The sequence below is a fragment of the Pseudophryne corroboree genome, assembly GCF_028390025.1.
Source record: "Pseudophryne corroboree isolate aPseCor3 chromosome 3 unlocalized genomic scaffold, aPseCor3.hap2 SUPER_3_unloc_7, whole genome shotgun sequence".
Classification (NCBI taxonomy): Eukaryota; Metazoa; Chordata; class Amphibia; order Anura; family Myobatrachidae; genus Pseudophryne; species Pseudophryne corroboree.
Genome location: NW_026967563.1, coordinates 3,061,529 through 3,067,528, shown reverse-complemented (window position 1 = coordinate 3,067,528; position 6,000 = coordinate 3,061,529).

The window sequence follows — 6,000 nt, the reverse complement described above, 5'->3', positions numbered from 1 at the left end:
CAGGTCAGAATGACCACCATAGTGCAGCAGAATGCACAAGGATCGAGCAGATCGCCCACCTGAGCATAGCCTCTAATGTGACCAACCCAGAGTCTGTGCACGCAACTATTCCCAGCAACATGCCCATATTACCACACACACAAAGCCTGCCCCCCACTCCCTACACACACAGCCTGTTCCCCCCCCACCTCCACCCCTACACAGCCTGCCCCTCCAGTCACCATACACACACACTCACCTTGTTCCCTACACACACCTGTCTGTTCTTTCAACACACATACCCTGTTTACCACAGCCCTCCCACTCTCCCCGTTTCCCCCAATCACTCATCACTGCGCCTTGTGGACACAGCAGGAGCAGACAGGCCGACCAGGAAAAGGTGGGGGCGTGGCCTAATCAGGGACCCGTGACCACGCCCCCTTTGGGAGAAAAAACCCTACCATTAAGTAAGCACCACTAGCTGGCTCGTCAGAGGGGGTAACGGTATTGAACCAGCGGCTAAGTCACTGTCACCTCACCATGCGTCCCTGGAGGCAAGTACACTGCTGGCTGCTGCTGCGGTGCACGGGAGAGGGGAGGCGCCTGTGGCATGTCTCACAAAGTGTGAGGTCACGGCGCAGGGGAGGAAAAAACAAATGTTTCAGCGCAGAGAGGGCTTTTGAGGCTTCTCTGGTGCTGCTGACTTGATGTGATAGGAAAAATGTTTTCCTGTTTCCAGTAGCAGGGGATGCTGTGGGCCTATTTTCATGGGGAGGCCTGGAGCTGCAGCTCCATCCGCTCCATTGTTAATCCGGCCCTGGATGCCCCATCCACCTCACTGACGATCATAATTCTTATCATATAGAAATAAAGAATACTTCGATATAGTGGGCAATATAAACTGCCAGACAACATTTGTGGTTTATGTAATCTCCTGCATTTGCGGTTGCCAATATGTCTGTAGAACAATACGCTCTCTAGGGTTTTAGAACATAGAAGATTAATTCTTAAAAAGTCAACTAAACACAGTGTACCTGGACATGTTTGCTCACTCCATGGAGGTGATTGTGGGGTTCTGTCCATACAGGGAGTTGAACATATAAAACAGACATTCCCAAGTGGGGATAGATATAACCTCCTCTGTAAGAGGGAAGCATACTGGATTTGTATGATAGATACTTTGTTCCCTCTAGGGCTCAACGAAAACATTGAGCTGAATAATATATGAATCAATATCTGTTTGTTATTCTATTTTATCCTATAGCTTCCTTTTTTTTCTTCTTCCCTCCCCCCTTTTTTTCCCTGGCTGTTTTCTTATCCTTCTGTTAAGAAACTTAGGGGCAGATTTATTAAGCTCGGTGAAGTGATAAAGTGGAAGGAGATAAAGAACCAGCCAATCAGATCCTAGCTGTCATGTCACAGGCTGGCTTTTATTATTGGCATAACTGTTTTTATTGTGTTGAACTTTAATAAATATTAGAAATACTTTTATTTATATACCATCAGCGCTCTTTTATGTCTCTATTGAAACTTAAATCATTTATATCGTCTAAGGCATCCAGTTGCCGCATAGGAGCTGCTATCTAATAATCAATATATTTGGTGCTCATTTAATACACGTAACATTGCATTAGCGCCTGATTTAGCTAGGTGATTATACAGGTTGAGTATCCCATATCCAAATATTACGAAATACGGACTTTTTTGAGTGAGATAGTGAAACCTTTGTTTTTTTGATGTCTCAATGTACACAAACTTTGTTTAATACAGTTATTAAAAAATATTGTATTAAATGACCTTCAGGCTGTGTGTATAAGGTGTATATGAAACATAAATGAATTGTGTGAATGTAGATACACTTTGTTCAATGCACAAAGTTGCAAAAAATATTGGCTAAAATTACATTCCGGCTGTGTGCATAAGGTATATATGTAACATAAATGCATTCTGTGCTTAGATTTAGCTCCCATCACCATGATATCTCATTATGGTATGCAATTATTCCAAAATACGGAAAAATCCGATATCCAAAATACCTCTTGTCCCAAGCATTTTGGATAAGGCATACTCAACCTGTATTGCATTTTGTCACCTCACTGACGTGACAGGCTCAGCTGTCAGTCATGCAGCCCCACTGCGCCCACTCTCTCCGTACTCATACATACATGCCTTTCTGGGAGTGTCTCATCCTGGGTGTCAGTCATGCAGCCCCACTGCGCCCACTCTCTCCGTACTCATACATACATGCCTTTCTGGGAGTGTCTCGTCCTGGTCAGTGATGCAGCCCCACTGCGACCACTCTCTCCGTACTCATACATACATGCCTTTCTGGGAGTGTCTCGTCCTGGTTGTCAGTGAGACAGGGTCTCTGGCACAGCTGTGTAATCATGATGTGAGTGTGTGTGCTGAGTAGTGAGTACTGCTAGCAGCAAGTCTCACAGCTTGACTGCAGTGTAGAAGTGTGGTGGGGGTGGGGAGAAGGGGGTTGCTACACCAATGAGTCAAGGAATGGAGTAGTTGGATGGGACTCACACAGCAGGTGGTGAAAAGCTTAAAAATGAGGAGTGGTTGGAAGGGGAAGGAACTGGTAGGTGTAGAAGGGATTAGTGAGGGTAAGAACTCTCAAGGGAAATTGGAGTGGGATCCCACAGGTACCAAACTGGGTAAAGAGCAGCTTTTAGGAAGGAAATTGGTGAGCGAGTCCTTGTGGTTGACCCTTCTCTGCCTCATGTGGGGTGGATCCTTGGACTCTCCAGTTCCTCTAGAGGCTGTGGATTCTTCTTGCCCACTACCTAGTGGTTCTGTGGTCATCTCTGGCCATGAACCTCCCAGATGCCTGGCCTCCAGATTAACATGTAATGGTCATGGAGGTGGTCCTGGGCTCTGTAGAGGAGGAGGTGGAAAAAGCAAAGGAAAGTAGTGTCCCTTCTGAAGGGGCAATGGTGGACATTGTGAATGGTGAAAGGAAGGTTTTTGTGGGCAAAGAGTGAGTTATGCCATATATCCCAGAAGCATGGGTCTTCAGCCTATGGCCCTCATTCCGAGTTGTTCGCTCGCTAGCTGCTTTTAGCAGCTTTGCACACGCTAAGCCGCCGCCCTCTGGGAGTGTATTTCAGCTTAGCAGAATTGCGAACGAAAGATTAGCAGATTTGCGAATAGAAATTTATTTGCAGTTTCTGAGTAGCTCCAGACTTACTCTGCCACTGCGATCAGTTCAGTCAGTTTCGTTCCTGGTTTGACATCACAAACACACCCAGCGTTCACCCAGACACTCCCCCGTTTCTTCAGACACTCCCGCGTTTTTCCCAGAAACGCAAGCGTTTTTTCGCACACACCCATAAAACATCCAGTTTCCGCCCAGAAACACCCACTTCCTGTCAATCACACTCCGATCACCAGAACGAAGAAATTTCTTCATAAAGCCGTGAGTAAAATACCAAACTTATTAGCAAATTTACTTGGCGCAGACGCACTGCGAACATTGCGCATGCGCATTAGCGACTAATCGCTCCGTTGCAAAAAAAAAAATAACGAGCGAACAACTCGGAATGAGGGCCCATATGATGTGCCACCATTAATGTGGCTTCTGTCTTGTCCGACCAAGCTTGATTTATGGGCTTTGTCATTTTTATAAGCAGGATAAAGGCTGAGTTTTTTATTTCTGCAGTAGACTAGAATAAGCCCAGACATTCCCACTTCCATTATACCACCTGAATGTGACGGTCAGTGACCACCGTGCCATCACTTACCTGTATGCTTACACGAAACACAATGATGGAACACTTACACGGTTTCTTTACATCTTCTGGGGTCCACTCCGAGATTAGACATTATGGCGTAATTACTCAGACGGGAATATAAAACAGAATAAAAAATAAAAGCTTTAATGTAATAATTAGCTGCAAACAAAAGCTTTTATTATGAAATACAGGGGAGTATCCGCACCATATAGATGTAACATACAACAAACCACCGCAGATGGAACCCGGGTGACTCTAATGCACATGGTAGTGTACAGGGTATATATGGATAGGATCTTGTATCAGAAAACACTCAACACTCCTTATCAAGAAGAGTGTCTGCAACAAGTTAGGCAAACTAGAAGTGAAAACACGTTCCAATGGCCGCCATACTGTCCTGTAGCAATACAGATTGTGGAAACTGGTATTAGACATTCACATTTACACAAAGCACAAGATACAAAATAAACAGCAGAAAATAGACCTAAGCATTTGGGATGTATTATTTAGTTACTAAATATACAGATGGGATCTCCGTTATCTTGGCTGACTGAAGCGTTAGTCGCGATCAGGCATACGCAGCGTACCTGGGTGCAAGGAGGCGTGCCTAGTCGAAGGGAGGCGCACAGAGCATTTGGCGTTACCTTTGAGTGTAATACCTAAGATCATCCACCAGATGTCGCTTTTTAAAATCACCAATGCGCAAGCGTGTGGTCTCCATTAAAATACAATACTGAACTACAGCGTAAGAACTACTTTACTGGTGCGTCTCATTACGCTACAGTATGTCATACAGTCTATAACACTATATACAGTACAGACGCAAATAGTACAGCATATACAGATGCAAACGAACGTGTTACAGATACAGTATGGTCTATTGATGTTAGGGATATGTGAGCGTCCAAATCCCGTAGTATTAAGTATAATGGGGAGATATACAAGCTCATCCCTAAGTTCCTGGATGCCAAATCACTGTTTTATCTATTAGAGTACTAATAGAACGAACAGCTTATAATGTACAACACAGATTCTCTAACGCCGACGATCTACAGTACTGTTGCTCGAACAGTTAGTTGCGTCAGAATACACTAATTTATATTTACTAGTATGTCTATAGGTGCTCATTACCGCTGTGTATTTTAGATAGCGAATGAGTCACTCCTGCAGATTTACCCCGATTTGTGTGAAACCTGTGTGCACCCTTCCTTTGAATGTTTTACAATGGATTACACAGAAAAATAATAATAAAGTGAATGTCACGGGAACACAAAAATAACCTGACACTTTGGTAATCGAACCCGGGACTCTCAGCGTGGCAGACGGGAGCCTTCATCGCTAGCCCACAACACTGCATGGAAGATTCTCAAGTTCATGTGTAAATGTACTGCAAACAGCGATTCCTTCCCATTGGTGTTTGTTTTTGCCATTAGGGGACTCGGATGCTCATTTTGTGCACTTTACATACTGTAAAGTCAATTTGCTACATTATTCCTTTCAAACATTAGGTGCGTCTGCATACACAAGTGTTCACACATTAGTTGCGTCTGCTTACACAAGTGTTTTAACATGTTTGTTTGCGTCTGAATAAACTTTTTTCTTTTTTACTCTGTCCGTCTGACCATTGGTCACCATCTGTGTGTACACTATGCAGTACAGGACTGTATATTAACATTACAGTTGTCACTGACCATTTGCCAGAGCTTGTACCGTAGATCAATCTGCTGCTATTTAAACTAAAGTACTGGATTAGTGAAGCATTAGCCACCCAGTGGTGGAGATGTGTATTGCATGCTGAGTATCCAGTCATGCCTCAACGCACCTGTCCGTGATTAAACTCAGGAACCTAAGCTATTGCCTAGGTGTGACTAAACCTCCGTCTAGGTGCAGAAACAGTCAAGATAACGGAGGACCCATCTGTAAGTACATTAATGAAAAGCGTAACAGTCATCAGTCTGCTTGTGAAGGTCTCTAGAGTGGAGGCCTCTTGGACTATGCAAGGCAGTGAGTTCCATGGTCAGGGCTGCAAAATGAAAAGTTTGACCCTTAAATGAATTACAGGAGATTCTTGGTACTGCTGGTAACAGCCCTTCATCTGTAGAAGCAAGCAAGCAGGGCAGTAAGGAGGCATAAGCTGCTTCTAGTACCTTGGACCATGTAATGTTGGGCTGGGAAGGTCAGTTAGCCAATTATAAAATAGATGTGTCATCTTACAGGCAGCCTGTGAAGGGAATAGAGAATGGGTGTTATGTGGCAGGAACGGGCTGCTTAGGTAACAGCT